This window comes from Capra hircus (assembly GCF_001704415.2).
Source record: "Capra hircus breed San Clemente chromosome X unlocalized genomic scaffold, ASM170441v1, whole genome shotgun sequence".
Taxonomy (NCBI): domain Eukaryota; kingdom Metazoa; phylum Chordata; class Mammalia; order Artiodactyla; family Bovidae; genus Capra; species Capra hircus.
In genome coordinates, this window is record NW_017189517.1 from 16,023,727 (window position 1) to 16,040,662 (window position 16,936).

A 16,936-nucleotide genomic window follows, 5' to 3' on the forward strand; every position below is an offset into this window, starting at 1 on the left:
CTGTGATGTAAAGAATTCCAAACGATCTGATCCATGCATTCACTGCAAAAGCACAAGACTGATCTTTGGCCAGATTGACCAGTAAGGCACACCTGTTGGTAAAATAGTAAATAACCCCCATGTGTATGTGCTAAGTCATGTCCAACTCTTTCTGACCCCATGGACTGTAGCCTGCCAGGCTCCTCTGTCCCTGGAATTCTCAAGGCAAGAATGCTGGAGTAGGTTGCCATTTCCTTCTCCATGAGGTCTTCTCAACCCAGGAATTGAACCTGTGTGTCTGTGCTCATGCATTTCAAGGAGATTCTTTACTGCTGAGCCAGTGGGAAATCCCAAATACCCCAAGAGTGGTTGGTAAATAGCCACTACCCCTTGCCTTGACTGCTTCAGACCCTACTTTGAGAACCCCCAACTTCCACAAGATCCAACAACTACTAGGTAATACCTGGCTCAGCAATGGGTCTCCAGGTCCTTGCTCCAGGTCTATAGCTGGAATCTATTCTGACCAGCTGTTCCTGTGCCTTACCACGTGAATAGCATCTGCAATATCGAAGCTACTGTAGACCAGGTACTAGGGTTGACCCTGAAGGTGGACCACAATCACTTTGCTTAAGGCTCTAGCAGTGACGCCGAGGTTTGTCTCCATCTCCTCTGCCACATGCATTCCCATAGAGCAGAACGTCCACGACCTTCAAAAGACGGACAATTTGAGCCATTTCCAAAATAGTACTTGGCAGGCAGCCTAGACTCGGCTGGGGACAGCGGACACAGACTGTGGGCATGATGGGCCAGCCCCCTGTCACATCACCTCAGGGGATCCTCGGCCCCATGGGACTCAACTAGAGAATCCTTTGCATTGGAAAAGCAGAAATTATCTAGTCCACCTGAGCGCCCCGGGAGCGGTCTGTATTCTTAGCCTCACACTTCAAGTGCTGAGTTTAGAACAAAAGCTGTTCAAGGTCATAGGATGAGTCAGCTACTGAGTGAGGACTGAAACAAAAGGGAGAACAAACAACCCACAACAGAGTTAACTTGAACTACATCAATCTATGAGAAAGGCCTGGCCAAAACTTTCATATTCTTTATTTATAGATAGCTTGAGCAATCGCCTTGGAAGGGTGTTAATGCAACTGTAGGTAAGGAATAAGAATGATAAGGATAGGTCTGTCTTTAATCAGCTGTCCTGGAGACCCAGACTTGTGGTAGCCTTGTGATATAGCTGAATATACACGGAGCTTCTGCTTGCTGTCTTTATTTGTAACTCAAGAAAGATCTCATTCATTCTCCCTGAGATAAAAGCTCCCTCTTTCTCCCAATGCACCTTGGCTACTGTTAACCTTAAACTAATATAAATTATAAGCTTCCAATTAATTCTGATTGTTGTGCACTAACTGAGATTAGTGTGGTATGTCATTACCACTGCAGGTTGCTGACTTGTGATAAAGGGAAGCAGAAAGAGCCCCAGGTCTGAATCCAGACGGTCTGAGTTCTAATGTTGACTCTGCTAGCTCCCTTGGTAACATTCAGAGTGGGGCACATGCTCTCATTTTATTTTCCTCATTTGTAAAATAGGGATGATACTACTACCTCCCTCCTGGGTTGGCTATAGGAAGAAAATATTACAGATAAGAAAACCACGTGAACATTCCAAAACCCTTCTAACATGTAAGGAAATATGACTGTCTTCAGAAATGCTCAGGGGTATGTGGAAACCCGCTTTATCAAATACCTGTGTGCCCAGCACTTTCACATCCACTCATTTATCCTGACAACAGGATTCTCTGGTGGCTCAGACAGTAAAGAATCTGCCTGCAATGCAAGAGAACGGGGTTCAATTCCTGGGTCAGGAAGATCCCCTGGAGGAGGGAATGACCACCCACTCCAGTATTCTTGCCTGGGAAGTTCCATGGACAGAGGAGCCTGGTGGGCTACAGTCCATGAGGTTGCAAGGAATCAGACACGACTGAGTGACTAACACTTTCACAACACTGTCATCCTGACGACAGTCCTATGAAATGGATATTAGTTGTTGCATGTAAAATGATGAGGGATAAAAATGACAATAAAATACATTCCTTCCTTCCTTCCTTTAATCGCTTCAGTCATGTCCGACTCTGTGCGACCCCATAGACGGCAGCCCACCAGGCTCCCCCGTCCCTGGGATTCTCCAGGCAAGAACACTGGAGTGGGTTGCCATTTCCTTCTCCAATGCATGAAAGTGAAAAGTGAAAGGGAAGTCACTCAGTCGTGTCCAACTCTTAGTGACTCCATGGACTGCAGCCTACCAGGCTCTGTCGTCCATGGGCTTTTCTAGGCAAGAGTACTGGAGTGGGGTGCCATTGCCTTCTCCGTAAAATACATTAGTATGGTCAAATTCTAATTTTCTTTTAGAAGCAAGTAGCTTCGATCTTTAAAAGATTTCACACCTGCACAAAAGTTGAATCCAAAGAACAAATGACAATGATACAACAGGTCAGTTGAGTATCAACTGGCCTCTCTAAGATAAAATTGAAAGTGAATGTGTGATACTTTCCATAATTTATATCACAGAAGTATAATATAGTTTGCAGAAACTGGGAACACATTTAGGGTAATGATTACCACCCTGGAAGGAATGTATAGGTACTCAAAACGTAAACAGTGAGTCCAATTTTAACTACCTGTGTTAAAATAACATAGAATGTGAAGGTAGAAGTATTACTATCAACTTACATTTGGCTTACACGTGCCCTCCCAGGGAAGCATACAGATCTCCCTCCCTTGAGGGAAGTGCTATGGGAACCCAGGTGGTGATAAGACAGGGCAGGGGACAAACGAGAATTGATTTCTAGAAACATGAACATACAAGCACACAGGTGTGAGAACGTCCAGGACACTACATACCTGCAGTTCTTCCCTGACCAGTGACAGGCTACTGCTGTAGCTAAACCTTATTCCTTATAGCGAGCAAAGGAGGGATAAGACCTCTGAGAGTAGGGAGCAGAAAGATGGAGATCGTCAATATCTAAAAGATATTTTAGGCAAAGACAATGGGGCTCAGAAAGTTGTTTTCCCAGACATGCAGCTAATACTTGGGGAAACTGGGATCCAAACCAAAGTATATATGACCTTCCATTCCCATGTCTTTTCCGAGAAAGGGCACCACTTCCCTGAATCACACACCCTCTCTCAGAAATGGTGCCAAACTCTTGGATGACAGTGAGACACAGCTCCTGATCCTTTCTCACCTAAGCACCCCTCACAACACCCACCCCACTAGTGATATATATGACAGACTTCTGCCAGCATTCCTACAAGGAATAAACATCACTGTTTCCCTGTTCAGAAGGAGTAGATAGAATGTGTGACCAAGAAACAGCACTGTTCTCCATTAACAAAGCCAATAACAAAGCCATGGGATCAAATTTACCCATGACTGTATCTTGTCTCCCTCTTCTTTGCTCAGCCTCCCAGGCACAGAGATGTTTGAAAGCCAAAACTCTATCTGTAGTATTCTATCCAGATAGAGCCTATAACATCCAGCCCAGGATTTGACACATAGCAGACACGCCAGACACCCAATGGATGAATGTAAACCGTGCTCTCACCAGGTGCAATGAGAAGAGTCTATCTTAAACATCTCAGTTTTATTTTAGAATCCTTGGGAAATTTTATCAGAGATGATGCACACAAAGATGAAACTAATGATTAGCTCTTCCTTAGAAACGCCTCTCTTTCTTGATCATTAACCCCAAACCCTTGTTCTAGTCTTAAATCTATCACCAATAGCCAGAGGAACTAGAAGAAACCATCTTTCTTCTTTAAGCCTCAGGTTGCTCATTTTTAAATGAACACTATTGGGCTAGATCGGTGGTTCTCGCTCATGACATCATACTAGAATCATCTGGAGGAGCATTAGAATTACTGAGGCTAGATCCTCTCCCCAGGATGTCTGATTTAATTGGCATGGGGTGAGGCCTTAGCATTGGTATTTTTGCAGAGCTCTCCAATGAATCTGATATGTTTCTAGGGTAGAGACCTACTGGGCTAGATGGTCACTCAAGCCTCTTCTTCCTGACTACAGCTGGGTCTCTCTTGATAGCAGGGCTGCCCTGCCTATGTTCCACTTGCCTGTCTACCACCACACACCACAAGTTCCATCCATTGAGTTGCTCAGCAGCCCACTATCTTGCTCCAACCCATTTACCTGACTTGAAACTTGGTGTGTACCCTTGAGATCCTCCCTCAGTGCTGCTATTGAGATCTGCCTTTGAAAGCTATATGGGTTATTTTGCCATCAGAGGAGCTCCCCTGGTCCCAGGATAAATCCCTAAAACACTAGCCAGCCTGCCCTGCTTCCAAGCTGGGAAAACCCAAACGAGCAAATATGAGCAACCTGGAGCACACTCGCCCATCTGGAAGAAATCCATAAGCACAATGCACAACTTTCCATCTCACTGGACTTTTTCATGGCACTGAGCCTGCCCATTCTGTTCGGCCCTTTGTCAAGAAAGTCCTTGACACTTATGGAATTGATTTGTTCTTCCATTGCTTTAAATAATAAGCCAACAGTTACGCAGGAGTTTTATAAGGTATCGATTTAACATACAAACCACATAATGGCCTTTGAATGCTACAGCAAGAACCATGCCTCATCAGCCAGGAAGACCAATATAGTGAAATCCTAGCATTTTCTTAACCTGTCAAAACATTCCTGAGCTTCCCGAAAAGCAGACATGCCAAGGATTTAGAAATGTCAAATTAAAATATGCTGGGCTATTTTCAGAAAGACATGATTCTTTTTAACCACTAGCATTCTATCAACAATGCTTTTTCAGAACATAGGGCTTCTAAAGGAAGGCTCTGTCTCAGATGAACAGGGTGAACACTATACAGGGAACAAAAGGCCCCTCAAGGTCACAAGATAGCTTTATTCTAGAAGCATTCCACTAGGAATGTTGGCCTGCTCTATGTGCAGACAGAGGCTGGAAATGTGTCAGGATTAGGGTGGAAGGAAACACAGGGCAGGAATCAGAATTTAAAACTTCCAAACTACTAAGATCCTAAAATACAGAGTTGAGGGACTTCCCTGGTAGTCCAGTGGCCAGGACTCTGTGCTCCCAATACAGGGGGCCTGGGTTTGATCCTTAGTCAGGGAACTAGATCCTATATGCCCCAACTAAAGATCCTTCCGTAGACAGCTTAGGGTAAGAAAGTGCCCTTTAAGGGTAAGAATGTGCAGAGGTGCTTTGTTATGGTCCCCTGATCAGATTGCCAAAGTACATGAGATCATTTAAGATCATTCTCCCTTCGTTGCCAAGTGCCTGGGAAGAGTAGTTGCCTATTTACCTTGTCTCTGCTTCTTCAGCTTCCATTCATTCCTCAAGTTTGATTCCTATATCATCACTCTGCTTAAACTGCTCTCATTGAGATATCAGTGATCTCCTACCAGCCAAATCCCACGGGCAGCTCTCAAGCCTCATTCAGATTGAGACCTCTATGTTATTTGACACTGTTAACCATACTTTGCTTTTTTTGCATTTCTTTTCCATGGGGATGGTCTTGATCCCTGTCTCCTGTACAATGTCACAAACCTCATTCCATAGTTCATCAGGCACTCTATCTATCAGATCTAGGCCCTTAAATCTATTTCTCACTTCCACTGTATAATCATAAGGGATTTGATTAAGGTCATACCTGAATGGTCTAGCGGTTTTCCCCACTTTCTTCAATTTGACTCTGAATTTGGCAATAAGGAGTTCATGATCTGAGCCACAGTCAGCTCCTAGTCTTGTTTTTGTTGACTGTATAGAGCTTCTCCATCTTTGGCTGCAAAGAATATAATCAATCTGATTTTGGTGTTGACCATCTGGTGATATCCATGTGTAGAGTCTTCTCTTGTGTTGTTGGAAGAGGGTGTTTGCTATGACCAGTGCATTTTCTTGGCAAAACTCTATTAGTCTTTGCCCTGCTTCATTCCTCATTCCAAGGCCAAATTTGCCTGTTACTTCAGGTGTTTCTTGACTTCCTACTTTTGCATTCCAGCCCCCTATAATGAAAAGGACATCTTTTTTGGGTGTTAGTTCTAAAAGGTCTTATAGGTCTTCATAAAACCGTTCAACTTCAGCTTCTTCAGCGTTACTGGTTGGGGCATAGACTTGGGTAACTGATATTGAATGGTTTGCCTTAGAGACGAACAGAGATCATTCTGTCATTTTTGAGATTGCATCCAAGTACTGCATTTTGGACTCTTTTGTTGACCATGATGGCTACTCCATTTCTTCTGAGGGATTCCTGGCCACAGTAGTAGATACAATGGTCATCTGAGTTAAATTCACCCATTCCAGTCCATTTTAGTTTGCTGATTCCTAGAATGTCGATGTTCACTCTTGCCATCTCTTGTTTGACCACTTCCAATTTGCCTTGATTCATGGACCTGACATTCCAGGTTCCTATGCAATATTGCTCTTTACAGCATCAGATCTTGCTTCTATCACCAGTCACATCCACAGCTGGGTATTGTTTTCCTCTGGCTCCATCCCTTCATTCTTTCTGGACTTATTTCTCCACTGATCTCCAGTAGCATATTGGGCACCTAATGACCTGGGAATAGAAATGCAAAAAAGAAAAATGGCTGTCTGGGGAGGCCTTACAAATAGCTGTGAAAAGAAGAGAAGTGAAAAGCAAAGGAGAAAAGGAAAGATATAAGCATCTGAATGCAGAATTCCAAAGAATAGCAAGAAGAGATAAGAAAGTCTTCTTCAGCGATCAATGCAAAGAAATAGAGGAAAACAATAGAATGGGGAAGACTAAAGATCTCTTCAAGAAAATTAGACATACCAAGGGAACATTTCATGCAAAGATGGTCTCCATAAAGGACAGAAATGGTATGGACCTAACAGAAGCAGAAGATATTAAGAAGAGGTGGCAAGAATACACGGAAGAACTGTACAAAAAAGATCTTCATGACCCAGATAATCATGATGATGTGATCACTCATCTAGAGCCAGACATCTTGGAATGTGAAGTCAAGTGGGCCTTAGAAAGTACCACTACGAACAAAGCTAGTGGAGGTGATGGAATTCCAATTGAGCTGTTTCAAATCCTGAAAGATGATGCTGTGAAAGTGCTGCACTCAATATGCCAGCAAATTTGGAAAATCAGCAGTGGCCACAGGACTGGAAAAGGTCAGTTTTCATTCCAATCCCAAAGAAAGGCAATGCCAAAGAATGCTCAAACTACCGCACAATTGCACTCATCTCACATGCTAGTAAAGTAATGTTCAAAATTCTCCAAGTCAGGCTTCAGCAATACGTGAACCATGAACTCCCTGATGTTCAAGCTGGCTTTCGAAAAGGCAGAGGAACCAGAGATCAAATTGCCAACATCCGCTGGATCATGGAAAAAGCAAGAGAGTTCCAGAAAAACATCTCTTTCTGCTTTATTGACTATGCCAAAGCCTTTGACTGTGTGGATCACAATCAACTGTGGAAAATTCTGAAAGAGATGGGAATACCAGACCATCTAAGCTGCCTCTTGAGAAACCTGTATGCAGGTCAGGAAGCAACAGTTAGAACTGGACATGGAACAACAGACTGGTTCCAAATAGGAAAAGGAGTACGTCAAGGCTGTATATTGTCACCCTGCTTTTTTAACTTCTATGCAAAGTACATCATGAGAAATGCTGGACTGGAAGAAACACAAGCTGGAATCAAGATTGCTGGGAGAAATATCAATAACCTCAGATATGCAGATGATACCACCTTTATGGCAGAAAGTGAAGAGGAGCTAAAAAGCCTCTTGATGACAGTGAAAGTGGAGAGTGAAAAAGTTGGCTTAAAGCTCAACATTCAGAAAACGAAGATCATGGCATCCGGTCCCATGACTTCATGAGAAATAGATGGGGAAACAGTGGAAACAGTGTCAGACTTCATTTTTCTGGGTTCCAAAATCACTGCAGATGGTGACTGCAGCCATGAAATTAAAAGACGCTTACTCCTTGGAAGAAAAGTTATGACCAACCTAGATAGTATATTCAGAAGCAGAGACATTACTTTGCCGACTAAGGTCCGTCTAGTCAAAGCTATGGTTTTTCCTGTGGTCATGTATGGATGTGAGAGTTGGACTGTGAAGAAGGCTGAACGCCGAAGAACTGATGCTTTTGAACTGTGGTGTTGGAGAAGACTCTTGAGAGTCCCTTGGACTGCGAGGAGATCCAACCAGTCCATTCTGAAGGAGATCAACCCTGGGATTTCTTTGGAAGGAATGATGCTAAAGCTGAAACTCCAGTACTTTGGCCACCTCATGCAAAGAGTTGACTCATTGGAAAAAACTCTGATGCTGGGAGGGACTGAGGGCAGGAAGAAAAGGGGATGACCGAGGATGAGATGGCTGGATGGCATCACAGACTCAATGAACGTGAGTCTGAGTGAACTCCGGGAGATGGTGATGAACAGGGAGGCCTGGCGTGCTGCGATACATGGGGTCGCAAAGAGTCGGACATGACTGAGCGACTGAACTGAACTGAACTGCACCATACTTTGACGTTTGTGACACAATCTCCAGATTCTCCTCCTATTTATCATCTATTATTTTTACTTGACTTCTTGGGCTATTCCTTTTTCCACCCCTTAAGTGACGGACATTTTCCCTCCCCTTTTCTCTTTTCCTTTCATAAATAACCCTATCATATGACTTACCTGACTCTCAAATCTTTATCTCTTGTACCAATCATTCTTCCAAACTCCAAACCCATATAGCCAACTCTCTTTTGAGTGTCTTGACTGAGAAGTCCAGTTGACACACACACCCCCATTCCCAGTCTGCTTTTCCCCCTGTATCATTCCAGTTGTAACAGCGATTTTCTAATTGGTCTCCTCTGCTTCAATCTCTTTCTTACCTCTAATCTATCCTCCTCAGTGTCTCTAGACTTTTCTCTTGAAAACACACAGACATATCTGATACTGTCCCTCTGTTTAAAAACTTTAAGGCTTCCCTCTACTTAGACAATAAATGTAATACCCCATCAAGTTCAAAGTATCCAATGATCTTGCTCTGTTTAATCGTTCAAGTTTTTCTCTGGCATTCCACACCACCCACCCCACCCTCCAGCACATCAATCCCACCTATGCTCTGCTCTGCTGCTCCTTAGATATGCTTTGCTAGCTCACGTCTCTGTGTCTTGGTTTATACTACTTCCTCTAGCTGGAAGTATCTTCTCTTCTTCCCATTTACAACTCATATTTTTAAAATATCACCTTGTCCAACTGTAATGTCATCTATGAAAAATCTCCAGGCAGAATTAACTGTGGTCTTTTCTGAATTCTAAACTTCCTACAGACCACTCTAGCTCTCATACACATTGTTTTACAGTGAGGTGTGTGAAGGTTCTTAAAGAGCTGTGATTCCACATCCAGCTTTCATGCGTAATACCTCAGACTCTGGAATCATACAGACCGGAATATGAGTATCAGCTCTGCTACTTACTGTATAATTTGGACAAGTTGACCAATAACTCTAAGCTTCAGTGTTCTCATCTGTAAAACTGATGTGACCATAGTGTCTCAGGAAGAATATGTAAGATAATGTATATAAAACACTTACAGTACCTGACATATAATAAACCTCAATGAATGTTGGCTATTACCGTTTTTTGGTTTTTTTTTTCTGGCGGGGAAGGGGGCGGTGCTGTGCCTGGCACATGGTCTTGCAGAAAGCAAGTACCCAATAAATGGTTACTGAATAAATTCATCCTATCATGGAAGACATAAGAACACTTGCTAAATGGACAATTGCTTGCTTTGTTGGATCTTGGGATTCCTGTCAGAGGCACAAAAGTTGAATTAGATAATGAATTTCTTTCTCTGTAGTTAGATCATTACAGTAGCAATTGTGGACACCAAAAGCTTTGTGTATACATAGTATCTTTTGAATCAGAATCTATTACATCTTTATTCCCACAAATACAATAATACAATTTTCGAAGTGTGTGTTTTAAAGTTCTTTACCGAGATAAATCCAAAGACTTCTTTTTCTACTTTAACAGTTGACAAATAGGATAGTTCAATTAATGTGATAATTATTTAGTACAGCAAGCCATAACTTTTAAGATGTAATGGTAATTGAGCTCAGCATGTTTGAAAATACCATTCTCTGAGTCAGGTTCAGCAAGATGTCTTAAAGTTGGTACCTTAGAGGTTTAATTCATCCCAAACTCCTCTACCAATAAAAATTCAAATTAATGGCATTTCTGATTCTTGCCCCCCTTCACCTATAATCCATCTTAATCTCTTGACCTCCGTTTTAGTCATGAAATCCTGAAAGATTACCTTTCATTTTCAACCCAGAATAATCTGTTTAATATCCCTTGATAAAGAATATCCTTTAAAAATTCCAAATTCTGGCATGCTTTCAATAGAAGCCCTATTCTTTGGGGAAAGACAAACACTATGCATAGTTTTCCCATTTAGTTAGTCCTAGAAAAAGCCCAGAGGAAAACACTTATTTCAAATCTTTAGTCAGTGAGTAATTCCACTGAGTCCATTATTATTATTATAAAGACAATATAAGAATAGTACAGGAATTTTGGAAAATGAGAGAAAGGGTTCATCCAAAACTCTACTATCCATATACAACTAGAACCATTTTTGTGTCTCTATATAAAGTCCATTCTTTTTCATTTTCCTGCATTTTTTTTTCAAAGCTTGCCTCCTAAGCATCCCCAGTACACTAAGGAGATTTTAAGAGCTTCAGAAAACTATAATTCTAATTATATGACTGCCTAGAAGATTTTCCCATGGCTTCAGTTTTTCAGAGAAAAATCACTCTGAGAGGACAGATGGCATAATGTCCCAAATCTACACACAAAATAATGTATCTCTGTATACACAAACCACTCATTCCAATGAGCTGATCTTCGGTGTCTCTCCGATGACTAACCATGCCTGTTACTAACTTGGTCTAGCACTTTTTATTTCAATTTGGACTCTGAGAGATGAGATGAGAGGAGAAGGGGATTCTCTAATGACAATGACTCCAAACTTCATGAAATTAAGAAAAAAATTAAAAGCAGAGAAATTTTTAAAAATTTCATTCTGATCCAAAAAGAAACATAAAATACGCAAATAGGCATTCTTCTGTGCAGTCAATCATTGATTATTCATTATATTAGAAAAGAACTGTTGCTTCAGGATATATTAAATGATATGTATCTGTAACTTTTAGCTTCCTGTTCCTCCCTTCCCCAACACATACATGTATTTGTTTTAGATTACATTTTGCATGTTTATGAAAACCTGATTTTGGAATTAATGAATGTCCAGGTTTAGGGCCTTCTTACCTTTGTTTCTCAAAATGATCTTCCTTCATTAAATCTTCCACATCTCCTAAAACCCACCCAGCTCCCCCCTCCTCTAAACTCCTTTCCCCATTTAACTGTCTAGACTACATGTTTCAATGCCGGATTTCTTATCTTATATTGTTCTTGAATCATTTAATGTGTCTCAGTCCTGCCTCCTTAATTAGATCATGAGTTATGTGGCAGTTCATACCTAGTACTTCCTTCCTGTCTGCTGCGGTCTTTGTCATGTAGATTGTAACCACTTGAGTCAGCAAGCATGCCTTGTTCACCTTTGTCTCCCCACCTGCTGCTGCTAAGTCGCTTCAGTCGTGTTCAACTCTGTGCGACCCCATAGACGGCAGCCCACCAGGCTCTCCCGTCCCTGAGATTCTCCAGGCAAGAACACTGGAATGGGTTGCCATTTCCTTCTCCAATGCATGAAAGTGAAAACTGAAAGAGAAGTCGCTTAGTTGTGTCCGACCCTCAGCGACCAGATGGACTGCAGCCTTCCAGGCTCCTCCTTCCATGGGATTTTCCAGGCAAGAGTACTGCAGTGGGGTTCCATTGCCTTCTCTGGTCTCTCCAGCAGTTGTTGCAATAACTGATAGTGGATATACTCAACAAAGTAAACACTGAATGAGGAAGTAAATGAATGGATTAATGAAGGGAGAGATGAAAAGACAGCATCCAAAAGAAATATTCCCTAGCTGATTAATGGATCTCAGAGCACCTGCCAGCAAGAAGGATCACCTGCAAGCATTAAGTCAGTCAGCAATTATTGAGTACCTCGAATCTGCCATACAGGTATTGTGGAGGAACAAGAGAAAGTAAGGCTAGAATTGGAAATCAGGGGTATATAAGTCACAAAGTGGAACACAACTGCCCAGTTGCCTGACTTTGGGTCACTGTTGTCTGTGTCCAGCATGGTAAATTTTTCTCTACTACATCAGGTAAACTAATCTGAGAGGCATAATATTTCTGCCTTCTGCATGATTCTCTTGAGTTGAATGGTTCAAGTATTGGAATGTGTAGTCGTCTCTATAATGTCTTCCTTGCTCTGTCTTCATTCCTTTCTGTCAATGGAAACATAGAACTTGGAGAGACACATCTAGGTTCCAGTGAAGAGACTGAAGCCAGCTGGCCAATGACTAATAGGTAAAGATGGAGGGTCTGCAGGCAGACTTTGCAGTCAAGGTGTTTGTTTATACCTTTCCTGTTAAGCCTCTGTTTCCATTTTGAAGAATGGAGCCTTTCGGCTTCTCCTGCTGTCCCTCTGGCACCCCTTAGGAAAAATTTACTCTAATAACAATCACAAAGCACAAAAAGAGAAGAATGGAAATTAACATAATAGCATGGGCTTGTTGCCCTAACATTGTCAGCCTTTCAGCAGTCAACCCCATGGAGCTGCCCTGTGTTTGTCAATGAGGGGATAAAAAGGATATGGAGGAGACAGTTTATGCGGCCGTTTCAGCTGTTCATTTTAAATATACCCTCCATCAAATATAGTGAACCGGGACTTGGAGATACTGGGTTACTTGAAAAGGGAAAGGACATTATAGTAAATTGCATTATTGTACATTTACCGAGTTCTAGAGTATCTGGGAGGGCCTCAAAGGGCCAAGGGAGCATTTCCAATCGGTGGCTTGAAACACCACCAGCTTGGGATTGAGCCCAAAGCTTGCTGATGGGTCCAATGATTTTGGTGATTGAGAATTTGTTTAGGGGCTAATATGGAAAATTTTTTAGAGTAGAACATTTGGCAGGTGAGCCAAAAATGAATATTTTTTATGAAGAGATTTAATAACACCATTGAGTTAACAGCCTGGCCTCAGTGATGCCTTCTGGTATTAAGGATCCATTCAAAAGCAGATGTCTGAATCTGAGGTTTTATGACAATGCCTCACTATGTCCAGCATCATTTACTTTCACTCCTACCCCTCCACACTTAGGCGAGCACATGTGAAATATATCCAGTCCAATTGCACACATCGGGCAGTTGTTCTAGCAGGGCTGGGGAAGGAGGGGGCTCCTTTGGATGGCCAGAGACCCGGGAAAATCAGGATGCTGCTGATGTGGGGAAGTTAGGGTTGCCAGAGAAGGAGGACAGTTCAACACAGAGGTCAGCACAGCAGCTGGTTTGATTACGTAACATGTTATGAAATGGGGCACATGCTTTACTGAAGCCTGATCACCACAGGCAACATACTTGTTTAAACTGAAAGGAGGGGTATTTCACTGAGGGTGAGATGGTGGAAAATCTATGTTCAGGCAGTCAAGCCACTAGGACCTTGCCCACTTCCATGCTGCGTAGGGAAAATTAGCAGTGAGAAAATCTGAGAGCTGAAAGATTCCTTAAGAGATTCAAGACAGACCTCTCCTCTTTGCAGATAGAAAAACTGAGGCACAAGGTTACATTGCTAGGACTACATCTCAGGTCTTCTGATTCCCCAAAGGGAGGCACTTTGCAGCAGACCACCCTACCTCTTACTCTTTATTGATACGTTCATCATGATGACCCTGAAACTGTAAAAGACTCTGAGGTACCTTCTGAGTTATTAGAGAAAAGCATCATCTGTCCCTTCAATTGCTGCTGTGCCATCAATAAATACCATTGTGTTTACTTTTCTGCACTTCTGTGTCTATAAGGACTCTCCATTAAACACAACTTTGAATCAATCTGAATAGCCTATTCCCTAACTCTGCCAGATTGCATATTGTGTCAGGAAATGAAATAGGCTCATTCCCTTGGTATCCATCTCCTGGCCTTCTTTCAGGGATCCATGTCTCTGTCCAAAAAACTAGAGAAAGGAAACTAGGAGTAAAGGACAGAGGCCAGCTTTCAGAGGGAGGTGTGTGTCTGGGACTAAATGTTCTCTTCCTATTTCCTCCGTAGCCCTTAACACAGTATGTGGCACACAGTAACTTCCAGAATTGCTGATTTGGTTGATCACAGAGGACCCCAGTCTATGACGCTGTACTTAAGATGAAAGAGAGGGCCATGAGATTCATAAGATAAGTCATTATAGCTTAACAGAAGGATTGAACATTTTGTACTTAGATGGACCTAACAATTGAGATAACATATGTAGGGGTCTAGCATGGTGTCTGGCAAATGGTGAGTACTCATCAAATGGTACTCATTATTACTATTATTAAAAGCAAAAAAAAAAGTGTGCCATAAGGACTAAAGCCACCCAGGGTGTCTAAATAAGTCATCAAATGCTGAGAGGGAAGTGGGGATGCTAAAATGTAGGTCTCTTTGCTAAATGCATGAAGTCAGTGGGAGTTTGGGAGAAAACTAAAGAATTCCAGTTCTTAAACTCAAGGACAACTTGTCAGCATTTTTATTGGAGGTGCTCAGGCTCTCTCAAGACCAAATGCAAGGTCTCTCTCACCACTGTGGTGTCGTCTCCGATGGCTGGCAACTCCCGCTGGACTTTTGGTATCACTCCTATCTGGGGGAGGCCAACGCCTTCAAGCTGAATGTAAGCTATTTGAGGGACACTTACTCTGATGCTCCTAGCCTCCTGAAGAGTACTCCATGCTCTACAGTTTTCTTAATTCACCCCTAAGATTCTGAATGTGTGAAAGTCACTCAGTCATATCTGACTCTGCGACCCTATGTACTGTGGCCTGCCAGGTTCCTCTCTCCATGGAATTCTCCAGACCAGAATACTGGAGTGAGTAGCTATTCCCTTCTCTAGGGGATCTTCCCAACCCAGGGATTGAACCCAGGTCTCCTGCATTGCAGGTGGATTCTTTACCATCTGAGGCACCAAGGAAGCCCAAGTATACTGGAGTAGGTAGCCTATCCCTTCTCCAGCAGAACTTCCAGACCCAGGAAATAAACCATGGTCTCCTGCCCTGCAGGCAGATTCTTTACCAGCCAAGCTACAGCAGTTGAGATTGCCAGGACAATCCATCCTTGTCCTATGTTCCCAGGACCCTGGCATTAGCTAACATAAAAATGAATTCATTCCGAGGTGTTCCTGATCACTAGAACTTCATTTATCCAAGGTGATCCACATGTCATGCCATCATTTTCATGAGCCCTTCATGCCAACCTAAAGCAACTTGGCAGAAATTTCTAGCACCTAAACAAGCTGGTACAGGCATATAGGACCATTTGTTTAGTCCTCAAACTCTACTATGTAGGCAGCTCTGCTTCAGATCATTCTGGAAAGTCAGTTCAGTTCAGTTCAGTTCAGTCGCTCAGGCGTGTCCGACTCTTTGCGACCCCATGAATTGCTGCACGCCAGGCCTCCCTGGCCATCACCAACTCCCGGAGTTCACTCAGACTCACGTCCATTGAGTCGGTGATGCCATCCAGCCATCTCATCCTCTGTCGTCCCCTTCTCCCCCTGCCCCCAATCCCTCCCAGCATCAGAGTCTTTTCCAATGAGTCAACTCTTCGCATGAGGTGGCCAAAGTACTGGAGTTTCAGCTTTAGCATCATTCCTTCCAAAGAACACCCAGGGCTGATCTCCTTTAGAGTGGACTGTTTGGATCTCCTTGCAGTCCAAGGGATTCTCAAGAGTCTTCTCCAACACCACAGTTCAAAAGCATCAATTCTTTGGCACTCAGCCTTCTTCACAGTCCAACTCTCACATCCATACACGACTACTGGAAAAACCATAGCCTTGACAAGACAGACTTTTGTTGGCAAAGTAATGTTTCTGCTTTTGTTTTGTTTTGTTTTGTTTAATGTATTTTATTTATTTATTTACTTATTTATTTTTATTTTTACTTTATTTTACTTTACAATACTGTATTGGTTTTGCCATACATTGACATGAATCCACCACGGGTGTACATGCGTTCCTAAACATGAACCCCCCTCCCACCTCCCTCCCCATCTGCTTTTGAATATGCTATCTAGGTTGGTCATAACTTTTCTTCCAAGGAGTGAGCGTCTTTAATTTCATGGCTGCAGTCACCATCTGCAGTGATTTTGGAGCCCCAAAAAATAAAGTCTGACACTGTTTCCACTGTTTCCCCATCCATTTCCCATGAAGTCATGGGAACGGATGCCATGATCTTCGTTTTCTCAATGTTGAGCTTTAAGCCAACTTTTTCACTCTCCTCTTTCACTTTCATCAAGAGGCTTTTTAGTTCCTCTTCACTTTCTGCCATAAGGGTAGTGTCATCTGCATATCTGAGGTTATTGATATTTCTCCCGGCAATCTTGGTTCCAGCTTGTGTTTCTTCCAGTCCAGCATTTCTCATGATCTACTCTGCATAGAAGTTAAAAAAGCAGGGTGACAATATACAGCCTTGACGTGCTCCTTTTTCTATTTGGAACCAGTCTGTTGTTCCATGTCTAGTTCTAACTGTTGCCTCCTAACTTGCATATAGGTTTCTCAAGAGGCAGGTCAGGTGGTCTGGTATTCCCATCTCTTTCAGAATTTTCCACAGTTTATTGTCATCCACACAGTCAAAGGCTTTGAAATAGTCAATAAAGCAGAAAGAGATGTTTTTCTGGAACTCTCTTGCTTTTTCCATGATCCAGCGGATGTTGGCAATTTGATCTCTGGTTCCTCTGCCTTTTCTAAAACCAGCTTGAACATCTGGAAGTTCACAGTTCCCGTATTGCTGAAGCCTGGCTTGGAGAATTTTAAGCAT

At 42.5% G+C, this 16,936-nt stretch overlaps 1 protein-coding gene across 1 annotated transcript in view; it reads left to right on the top strand.

Moving 5' to 3' along the window:
* The window catches only part of GRIA3 (glutamate ionotropic receptor AMPA type subunit 3), a 301,196-nt gene that overhangs the window by 38,956 nt on the left and 245,304 nt on the right, over positions 1–16,936 (top strand). The window lies entirely within an intron of this gene.